Below are 12,199 nucleotides of genomic sequence, written 5' to 3' on the forward strand. Positions count from 1 at the left end.
CCCCCCTCCCCTTTCATGCTAGCCCGAATCAGTGACCCAGATCTCTTTGACCATGAGAATTATCCACATCTTGTAAATAGGCGTTGGTTGAAGGCGTTTTTCGAGTGGGCCTGAATGTCACAGACGTAGTATAGCAGCTGCGGGAGGCCTGAAAGGTCTAAGAGGCCACCGCCGCCATGTAGTAGCCGCAGGGAAGGAACAGAACGAGTGTTTGGAGAATGGCAGCGACCCCGTATCTCTACAATCTCTGTCGACAGTCGCATCTCGTAGCCGTTGAGAGGGCTCTATAAATATCTAATATCTTAAACTACACATTTGAACTAGTGCATATCAGTCACCACGAGAGTAAGATATCCGTTTGGCGAACGTGATAAAAAAACTTTTGTCGTTGCGAGAAGTGGGATAGTGGCCATGTATTGAAAGAAGGACCAGTACGCGAATTTTTTCGTTGAATTTCCCCGAAAGTCATTTGAAATTAAAGATCACACTTCGATCGTTACGATGGAACTGAAAGTTCGCGATGCATTCGCCCGTAAATTACAGCGAACGGCGAAATTCGAAACGCGTATCGCGTTTCCGCGGCGTTTTCATTCGAGCATAAAATATTCATGCTATATGTGTGTACTTAAGAAACATCTGAATCTATTATGCAGTACTTTTTCATACCTATGTTGTTATTAATGCGACTTAGCGTAATAGCGGCGATCATATTGAAGCTCACTGATTATTATGTTATTGTGTTGGTAGGAATTGGACTATTGTCGGGACTGCCGGGCGATCACCATCGCAGATCTGTGAACAATAGGGTACATTGACTCTTACATTATTTTTTGCCTTCACATATTTTATTCCTTACGCTCGAATTTTCTTCTACTTCTACTTTTACTATTTCTATGTAATATCTCTTAGCTAATCACTCGATATATATTATCGATCTGCCATTGCTTCTCTCTTTCTCTCCTCCCCCTCTTTCTTTCTGTATATAACTCGTATACAGGATGCATAAAAAGGATCCCGGAATATCTCGAAAAATAGAAGTTTCATGAAAAATATTTCAGGTAATAATTACATGGTTTAAAAGAATCTATTGGTCTTATTGGTTTGATCTTGGATGGCGTCGCCAAGATCAGGGCAAGATCACATTATCGAATTTTTCAAATGAAACTCCCTCCTTTTTATTTCACACTTTTTTAGCTCTTCTTGATTCTTTTTGAAAACAATACAATTTTATTCACTTTGAGTCAGTCGAAGTTATCGAAATTTTTATCGTAAAATGCCAACGAAGGCAAGATCGAAGGGATGATCCGGCCAACGAAAGCAAGATCGGAAGGTGATCCAGCCAATGAAGGCAAGATCGGAGGATGATCCCAGATGAAACGGCTGACTCAAAAATCGATAAAATCATAATGTTTTGAAAAGGTCTCAAGAAGGACTGTAAGAATATGCGATAAAAAATTAGAGGGTTTCATTGAAAAAAAACTCAAGATAACCTGATTTTGGCGACATCATCTAAGGTCAAACCGATAAGATCAGTAAACAGTAAAATCTTTTAAACTTTAAAACTTTCTTCTGAAACATTTTTTTTTATAAAACATATTTTCGAGATATTCCGGGGTCCCGACTTTTTCATGTACCCTGTATATATGCACAGTAATATATATATATATAGAATGACCGGTGCAATTATTCGCAAAATTCACAATAAAATTTGATTCTTACAAGAATGTCCGATACACAAAGAAACATTCATATGGTGAAAACGATTACTTTAAAGACGTTGGGAACATTTCAAAGACAACAATAATCGTTTCTCGGATATAAATTTATTTTACTCGTTATTATAAAAGTATTCAAGTAAGATCTCATAAAAAACATAAACCTATTTTCTGATATATTTTACATATTTTGTTTTAATATATATTTTCCATTATAAAGTATGAAATATCTCTTATTCATTTTTTGATGACCTTACCTTAATTCTTTTATACTTATAATGATGAAAGGATTGGATTAATGAAAAATAGGAATAAATTATATTCCACTATATTTTGCAGACGCATGGATGCATCTGTGTACACACATAGAAATGGATATGAATCAATTCCTGTTAACACGTTGACTGCCAACTACGAGATATCTCGTAGGTTGTTTATTTGCCCAGGACGCCAACTACGAGTTATCTCGTCGCTTCATTACCTGATTAAATCAAATTGGCTTCTTAGACCAGAATCGTGAAAAGTTCCGTGGCAGTCAACGTGTTAATGTTCTATGTATAAAAGTATTAAGGAAAAGCCGTTAAAAATTTTTAATATTTTATGCTGAAAAATATCAGGATAAAGATGCAATCTCTGGAAATATATTATTCTATTTAAAAAATAAAAATGTTGACTTTCAGATCTTCTTAACGTTTTCAATTATAAAATAATCATTCTCATCATATGATGTCATGCTCTATATTAATCCTTTGCACTCGAGGGCTCCGGAGCGGAACCATTTAAAATTTGTCTTCAAACTCTTCAAACTCAAATGCAAATAGCAAGAGCGGAATATCCTATACACAATAGTTTTTACGATTTGTCTTTGTCCTTATGTTATGAACTGAAAGTTATTTGCATTGTCTCCATAGCGGAGCCCTCGAGTTTGAAGACAAATTTTAAATGGCTCCGCTCCGGAGTACAAAGGGTTAAACACCCTTGTGCGAATTATTTTCTTTATATCTAATTTTCCTAATTTAAATCTAATTTTTTTTATATCTAAATATTGCAAATAATTACATCAGCTACTTTATATAAATCATCCTATATATTTATATCTTACCTTCCTTATTTTTCTCTAGAAAAAATACAGCCTCTTAAATGCTCGCATAATCATGCATGCTTCGACATTTCTGGACCTTTCGTTTCTTTGTCTACTGCCATCGACCTTTTGACATCGATTATTTAATCTCTTATGTCATTACACTGGATCTAATATATCGAGCTGATAGCGTATGAACTTGTAAAGTGTACCTCGTGTTTTTATTTTATCCCGTAATGCATGCGCAGCGGAAATATAATATCACTATCGGTTGTCGAGATTATCTTGATCGTTGTACTTATCCTTAATTATTTTTTCCTTTACATACCTGTGTATACATACGTGACGGAAGGAGAGAGAGAGAGAGAGAGAGAGAGAGAGAGAGAGAGAGAGAGAGAATGTGTGTGTGTTTTCGCGCGTGCGTGAGAGTGTGTGCATGTGTGTGGGCACGTGCATGTGCGTATGCATACGCACAGGATTGGAAAGTAATACGTTGTATGAAATGCTATAATTACTTTTCCAAGTAACGATTTGGTAACGGAAATAATTTTTTTATTAATTAAGGTAACGGTAATGCATTGTTACAACTACATATGTTTTGAATAACAATAACAAATTTGTATCGTTATTTTGCGGAATACATGGTGCATTTTGCAGTTGGCGTGCCTAAAAAGCAAAATAATTAGGCAATCCGTCCTACTGACCCGTATTTCAGAGCTCGGCAAGCGATGCACTTGCACTCCAGCCTATTTTCGGGAGGCTTCGCCTTGTATTGTTTCCCCTTGCCTCATTGCTCCACGCTCAGCTTACGAGTCTCAGGAACGTCGCATATCATGCTACAGGACCTGTAGAGGAGAGAAAAATCAGAAGATCTGTTGATCTTCTTTTAATGATGCTATATTTCTTATTAAATTTTTATTTTAATTATGAATATTTGTCTTCAAGAGTTTTCCATATCATCTATAAGATACTACTGCTTTTTTCTTTTTTTTTTAAGTAATATCCTCAGTAAGCTTAGTCCATTAATAAGTGAAAAGACTAACTGATTGGACAGAAGCAGAATGTTCTTCGTGCATGTATATTATATGCTTCAGCTTTATTCTGCTTCTATCTAATCAGTTAGTTTTCTCATTTATTAGACATACTGGAAACATCACACAAAAAACGCGTGAGGTGATAAAAGAAACAAAGCGAAGCGGAGCCTCCCGATGATAGGTTGGAAAGTGCTTACCGAGTTCTACTGTATTTGATGCAACACCGTGTACAGACGACAATGAATCGTCTTCAAAAGTGGGTAAAGAAAGTAATGAAAATTGTAACGTTTTTATTTTTTGAAATATAAAACGGTAACGAGTTACTTTTTTTAATGGATAATGATAACGAGTTATTTTTAACTTTCCAACCTTGAGTGCGTACAAGCATGCGAGTGAGCGTGTGCACATGTGCGCGCACGTCCAGTGTATGTGTATGTACGAGGTCTATTCAAAAAGTATCGCGAATTTTGTGTTTTTTCAAAAATTATTTATTTATTCATGAATATCTATTTTGTCTCCTTCAAAGTAATTCCCATCAGATATTATACACTTGTGCCAACGTTTTTTCCAATCCTCGAAGCACTTCAAAAAATTATTTTTTGTGATCTTGTTCAGCTCCTCCTTCGATGCCGTCTTTATCTCCTCAATCGTAGCGTAGCGTCGTCCTTTCATGTGCCTCTTCAGTTTCGGGAACAAGAAAAAGTCACAGGGGGCCAGGTCTGGGGAATACGGTGGCTGCGGCATCATTAGTGTGTTGTTTTTGGCCAAAAATTCGCGCACAAGCAACGGTGTGTGAGCAGGGGCGTTGGTACGAATTTCGCGGCGACCCGTCTCATGCCCAAATCATTAGTAAAAATCGAATGGCACGAGCCAATCGATATGTTTAGGTCCTCAGCAACTTCTCTAACGGTGATTCGACGATTGGCCAATACTATTTTTTTCACTTCATCAATGTTTTCGTCTGTTTTTGACGTGCTCGGGCGTCCGGCACGCTCTTCGTCGTTCACATCTTCTCGGCCCTCTGAGAACATTTTGTACCACTGATAAACGTTACTTTGGTCCAAGGTATCTTCACTATATGCCACAGTCAACATTCGGAATGCGTCCGCGCACTTAATTTTGTTAGATTCTTTGATCCATTTTTTGGAATAGGCAAAAATCGAAGACGAGCCAAAACACGTCCAAGCAAAACAGCTGTCAAAGATAAACTGAATATTCAAAATGGCCGAACTTGTCGGCATAAGTGAGGGACATGAGTACCAACATAACGCCACAAAAAAAATGGAAAATCGAATATATGTAACCCACGGAAATTCAAAATTCGCGATACTTTTTGAACAGACCTCGTATGTGTACATGAAATTGCGAAGGTAAGTTTCACAATAATTAATATTTATGTGGCCTATAGCTTCTCAAACGTTTCTTTCTGCTTTTTTCCCCAATATTTGATACTGCAGCTAAGAAAAATAAAAAAAGAGTTCTCTGGTTGTAGGCTTGAAAAATAGGTATTTTTTTCAGGGTTTTTTCAAGAAACTATTACTTCGATCGATTTGAAATTTTGTGTATGCATTTATTTATATTTCCCACAGCAACTTAGTTTTTTCAAAGCTATACATTATCTCGTTACTGAATCGCGGTCTATCGCAACATGACGTCGCGAAAAGATTTATCCGGACGGTTGGCAGGTTTCCTCTGGTTCTAGATATGATTAACCAAATTTTCAAGAAAATTCTTAATCTATATGAGTGCGTCTCTCATATGAATGTAGAAATTTGGGAAAAAATGAGAATTGAGAAAGTAGCAATATGACAAAGAAAAGAGTTTTGATTTCATATATTTGTTTTTGCTCGATAAAAAAAATTTTACAAACATTGAAATTCTGTATATTCGTAAGAAGGAAAATAATGTTTTTTATATGTAAAAGTTTGTCCAAAGGTAATCGGTTCATTGGTCTCCGAGAAAAGTTGCCAACTAATTTGACAAATGTCGTTTCGAGGAACTTGGTAAAGGAATTTGGCTTTGCAAGTTTGCAGTATTATTTTAGAGTACATTGGAAATAATTCATGATATTTTACAGCTATTCTGCGATTTCAAAGCCATAAAGTGTGCTTAACTCTTCTTCGTAAAACTCATATAGAGCTGCTTGCTCGTTTCTGCGGGCTGTTCTGGCTTCTTGTGTGAAGCTTGTAGATGTTTTCTTCTTGCTTTTGTTTCGCAATTGCTAATTGCGCGCCGTTTAGGTTAAATTCTAACTTGACCAATTTTCGGAATTTAAAAATTACAATTATATTTGTTATCCAATATACATATATACATATGTAGATGTGACAATACATTATCATTACTTTGACTAATGAAAACATTCATTATACCAAATCGTTACTCAGAATCTGTTTAAATAAGGCTTAAAATGTTCCGAAAATATTAAATCTTTAAGAAAATGCATAAAATAAGAAATCGATTTTTTGAAGTCTACAATTTGAGAACTCTCCTTAACGAAATCAACGATAATCTGCGATGACAGTATGAATGCAAAATCGAAAAGTTTCATTTCTCAAGTTGTACACTAACAGCGATATTAAAATGTTCTTGAAAATATCCCGATATTACGGGCAAGAGAAAGAAATAAAATATTGTAACTACAGATAAGTAGCACTGCGAGCAGGTAATTAACATCGATTCGCCTTCAGAATGAGAAATTAAAGTACTTTAGACAGTTGTGATGCTCTCGAGATTTACATCTGAACTTGCACTTGCATATTAATGCGGATAAAAGCGCTGCACTTAACTCGAGCAACTATTAGTGCACTCTCAGCAATGTGATAATTTTTCATGGTGAACAACATATTTTCACGTGAATTTATTTAAAGCGCGTTACCGGTAATCTTATGGAACAATAAAAATAACAGTCGAGATTATTCATTTGTAAAGTGTTGCGAGTACTTTTATTTAATTATATGTACTCAGATGTATCATCGAGTGACAGTAATAAAATTGAAACTACAGTGAACTGGAATGAATTTAGTAGTGTTAAGCGGTGCTACTTGAATTTGACTGGATACGACCTAGTCCGTCTTGACTTTGAATCAGTACCGTAGTAGTCCGGATTGGTTGAATCGTTATCATGAAGCCACCTCTTTCTTCCTCACATATTATTACTTTTCCTTTTCATCGGAGAAGTGAAAAATTCAGAGAGGCCCATCTTATCTAATCATTATACCGACTAGTAAGATTACAGAAAATGAGTCATTTATCGTTTTCTATGGTCTTCCGTATATCTTCACCTTGCTATCTTAAGCTTTAGCTATTTGTGCATTTTTTTCTCTCAGATTTGTCGTAAATACATTCTATTATCAAGTAATTTTTGCATATATTACGCTTAATTATTGTTTTTTTCCTTTTTTTTTTAATTCTCAACCGGAGTTACTCTGCGATCATATACTTTTAGTTGGTTTTGTTGTGAAATATGTTGGTATTTTTGTCGTTAGTCAAACAGTTAGTGTGACAGATTATATTAGTATAATTAATATGACGTTGATTAATATAATTGTATATTAATTAATTCCATGAAATTATTGACATCCAAAGTAAGCCTTATTTAAGAGACAACACGTGTAAATTGATGTCAGGATCTTAGGAGTTAAAAACATTTTGATAAGAATCTGCTTGGAGACGCAACAGATATCGTCATTTTGGAATCGTTTCTCACGCTTCCATTAATGCATTTCCATCAACTGAATGTAATATGAAAATTCCACTTATGACTCACCATTGTTTTTAACGAATATTTGAAATTTTGTTCCAGTACCACTCGGTCGTAAAGTCACGATTCATCTGGTTTGTTCGTTCCAGCTTTGATATTCTGAAAGAGTATTCATAGGCTTATTTCGCGCGCAGTTTTATCCATTGTTAACCTTTTCACGGTGAATGGTCACTGTAGTGGCCGCCTGCGAAACTGTTCCTCTGTTTATACGAATGGCCATTATAGTAGCCGCTTGCAAAACTGTAACAATTGTTGCTAATAGGTCTGTTCCTTTTAATAAAAGTAACTTTTCAATTATGATCATTTGAACGATGAATTGAATTTCAGCTAACCAGTTTTATGTATCGATTTATAAAATATGTATATATCTTGGAAGATTAAAAGTTCTGTCTCAGAATCTTCTAAATTATATACAGGATGTCCCATTGTAAAATAGACGCCAAAATATCTCGAAAACGTTGTATTATCGAAAAAAAATGTTTCAAATAAAAGTTGTAGGGTTTGAAGGGGGCCATCACATGAGCTACTTAGATTTTGGGTCCATTTTGAGCCCAATAAGGCCTAGGTTGACTTTTTAGCGATAGAAACGCCTATGTTTTATTGTAGATTCGTATTTTATGGAAAAAATAAAGAAATTTTGTTCCCGGTAATTTTCGCTCCTTCAAGGCGCAAAATAACGCCGCTCGAAGTTTTTATTTTGTAACACATTCCGGCTGATGAAGGCAAGGAACGGTGTAGCTGATGGATAATGGATTGTTTCATCTAATCGTTGCCATTACGCCACTCTGTCTGTATCAAATGTTCCAAGTCACATCTCCCGTTAATTTCCTTTAAGAAATATACCTCAGCATTAATGTTGATATTTTCTGGGTAAATATACGATAATGTTGTCGTCAAGAATACCCATTCAAACATTAACGCTATACTACCCCAATATATGAACAATTTTATGACAATGGGGATTCTCAACCGCATAATGATGCTCATTGTGATTAATGTTTCCGTCACTACGAAAGGTAGCATTCATCAGTCCATTTTCGGGAAGGCTTAATTTTCTACGTTGTCGATCTGAAAGACAATAGTATAAAATAATATATTCACTGCAAATTTATTGCCATTTATCCCGACGACACATTCTTTCTGCACTTATCTAGTCTAATACCCAATTACAGAATGTCCCTCGGCAAGGCAAGCCGGAAAAATAACCGCTGGCTTACGCGTGTCTTTTAAATGGGCGCCACCCAAAGTTATTTTTAATAATTTGGTGCACCTTAGTATACTTGTGTATTCGTGTACTTGTATGCGGATTATTTACAAGTGCCGTTCTCACCGCATTTCCTCTGCTTTTCAAGGGACACGATGCGGTTTCCTTGATGCGCGCAAGCTGCCATATTGCCTTACGTATAGCTTACGGAAATGTGCGCCTTTCTGGGAGAAACGCATACAGCAGGACCGTGGCTTGTCCTTGATTTTTATGACCAATTATCAATAATATGCCGGTCAGCTCTTAGATATTGCACAGCATCCATTTTTAAATTTACACGTGAACGACACGTCCGAACTTTTAGTCGACTGGCAATGCCGATTGTCAATTAAATCCATCTTTTATTTTCCGCTCTTTCTCCCCCGCCGGGCAACTATTCTATATCACATTTATCGACAGTTGGCGATTTGGTAAATTTCATCATCTATATATAATCTGTTATAAAATAGTTGCGTAGAACTTCATCAAACTGCCAATTATCGGCAAATATGTTACGGAACAATGGAGAATTTCAAGATAATGTCGTCGTTGTCTCGTGTTTTTCACGCCTGAAGAGACAGACGATTACTTCGGAATTAATTCATCTTTATCTCAATATTCTACCTATATTTTACCTGTATTTTTAATTTCAATGAGCAATATATTAATAACTACGTATCTTACTTAACTGCTGAAAAAAATATATGTCTCGCGGAGTGAGAATGTTTTCATTTTAATGAATTGCTACATGCACTGGCATACAGACAGTAAAAAAGGAAAATGTTCAATTATATATACAGGGTGTCCTATTTTAATTTACCCATATTAAAAACTTTTTTATTTTTGATTGTAGAGAAAATTACTTCAGACGAAACTTGTTTGGTTTGAAGGGGGTCACATGATTCCGATGTAAGTCATATAACGTGAAAATGTTCGTCTGAACTCATTCTATTAATATCCCAGAAGTCTTGCAGGACACGTTGTATTAATATTCATACAACATGCCAGGGACCTTCTAATGGAAGATTCACGCAGCGTGCGACATTCAATGGAAGAATAGTTTTCTAATAGAGAATTCAATTCTTCATTGGAAAGCTGTTCTCCTATTGGATATCGTGTCGCTCTGTAAATTCGCTTCGTAATATTAAAAAACCTTAGCACAAAAATATTGTGTTGGCCTATTTGACTATTGGCAAAAAAACCGATTAAATAATATTGGTTTGCAATAGTTTTGAATTGCTTTTCGCCAATAGTTGAATAATCAGTCTTCTTCTTTCTTAAATAAGAAATCTCGCAATCTATAAACAATCCATTAAATCGAAGTATTATATTTAGAAATATAATATTTTTAGCAATATAAAATATATATTATTTTTATATAAACATTATATATTATTTTATAAACTGTATAAACCCGTGTGAAGTTCACCTTCCTGAACTCACTCTACTTTAATGACAGTTTGGATTCACCTACTTTTTGTACCTGAAAACGGTAGAATAAAGTGTAAGGAAACAATTATAAAATAAAAGTTAACGAATTAAAATATAATATACACAATAAAAACAATATAAACATGGTGTAAATATATTCAATATTATAAGTGATGTATCATATTCAACATCATTTCAGTTCTTTCGATAATCATTTATGCCATTTTTAATATAAGCTTTGTTTTAAAAAAATTCGCAGTACCAGGTCACAGAGAATTTCATAAGTTAAAAGAAAATCTTTGAAATCAATTGAAAATTATACCGTCGGTAGATTTTGTCGAAAAACTTTGTTCCCGCTATGCGGCAGAGAGCAACAATGAATTCGTGAAAGATCAGGCATTCCTTTACGAATCCACACCCAATCTCAATGATTGACTAATCTTTTCTTCTTTGTTTCTTTTTTCATGCAGTTGCCACGGAATTGAAAATCGACATGCTGCGAAACACGAAAAGCGCCCATCGCAGAAGCTCGAAACGTCCTGGCCGTTTTCCTTGTAAGTCTAATTTTTCATTTTTCCTGATTGCTATATCGTACTTTCGGCAGGGAGCTCTCGATCATCCGGTTTGGAAATATGTAGGAAATAAAAAACATGCTGTGACATTACGCTACTTTCATTTCGCCTATTGGTCCAATGTAATCGCGTATGCTTAGCTGCCGCCTCTTTGATCGTCGCAAGTGTCAATTATATTCGATTTTTCCTTACTTTTTCTTGTTTTTAGTATCTCTCACACGCGATATTAATCGACTGAAACCGATGCTTCCTGACATCTTTCGACGTGGGATCATAAATATTATAAAATCGTGGAATTGAGAACTGTTAATATGTCAATTATCGTCAGAATTTTATCGTATCGTACCATTCTTATTATCTAAAAAACGTCTTAATGTAACGTGACTTATTAGATTATATAAGAGATCTATGCACGTAGACAGTACTATCGATTTTATATTCTGGAGTTACTTTACAGATTACTTTTACAGATATAATTAGGCCAATTAAATTTCGTTCAAATTGCACTTTTAATCAATCTCTTAATATTATATCCTTCGGAATTTTTTGCAAGAATTTCGGGAACTTTACTTCTCTCTTTTATGAATGCAAAAGTTATCGAAGTATTCATTCGCGACGTTATTGTTGCCGGAAGAGCCTCGTTATTTTAACGAACAAAAAAGGAACGAGCACTTACGAATTGATTCAACCCGACAAAGCTATCGTAACTTATATCCTCCTTCGCACAACTTGGCGTTGGCGCCATTTTTACGATCAATAATTTCCCTCCCTTTGCCGCGGCTAGATGGCACATTCTACTCGGGTATGCTCGAAAACTTGCTACATCTACCGTGCGATAGCGCCACTTCGAGCTTCTTGAGAGATTTCACGAAGAACATTTATAAACTTCCCATCTGATGCATTCGTTTGTTATTGTTCCAGTTATAATTTGGAAATACACTTAGTTAGTGCTTCTCGTGTTGAATATAAATGAAAATAAATACGTGCGTATAAATAAATCAAATATACATCCATACCCACATATTTCTATTTTTATGGTAAATGGATCGAATTATATGTATTCCACACGAGAAAATCTGAAATGTGGCAATTTGTGCAAAGAATTCTGAAAAAATATCGTATACGATGCCAAAAAATAAATGGCAGATAATCGACTATTTAGTACGCGTATTGATTGATATGAACCGGGAATTACCGGCAAATAAATGTTGAGTGAATTCTCTCTTGGCAAGACAATTTACATCTCAATCGATCGACACGTGTGTGTCGTTGCGATGAATTATTATCGCACGTTGCTCGGAATCACAGACGCATATGTGCTATACAAAGACATCCACTCGTGTAATGTAATCGGAAGAAA

General features: G+C 35.3%; 1 long non-coding RNA gene across 1 annotated transcript in view; it reads left to right on the top strand.

Moving 5' to 3' along the window:
- LOC106745519 overlaps positions 1–11,168 on the top strand; it is a 17,372-nt gene extending 6,204 nt beyond the window's left edge. The window contains exons 3-5 of the long non-coding RNA XR_001374532.1: positions 748–806; positions 10,738–10,821; positions 11,048–11,168. This is a non-coding gene — a long non-coding RNA (uncharacterized LOC106745519). The remainder of the gene's footprint in view (positions 1–747; positions 807–10,737; positions 10,822–11,047) is intronic.
- Positions 11,169–12,199: the final 1,031 nt, after the last annotated feature.

Source organism: Dinoponera quadriceps, unplaced genomic scaffold, assembly GCF_001313825.1.
Source record: "Dinoponera quadriceps isolate SergipeBrazil2010 unplaced genomic scaffold, ASM131382v1 scaffold1578, whole genome shotgun sequence".
Lineage (NCBI taxonomy): Eukaryota > Metazoa > Arthropoda > Insecta > Hymenoptera > Formicidae > Dinoponera > Dinoponera quadriceps.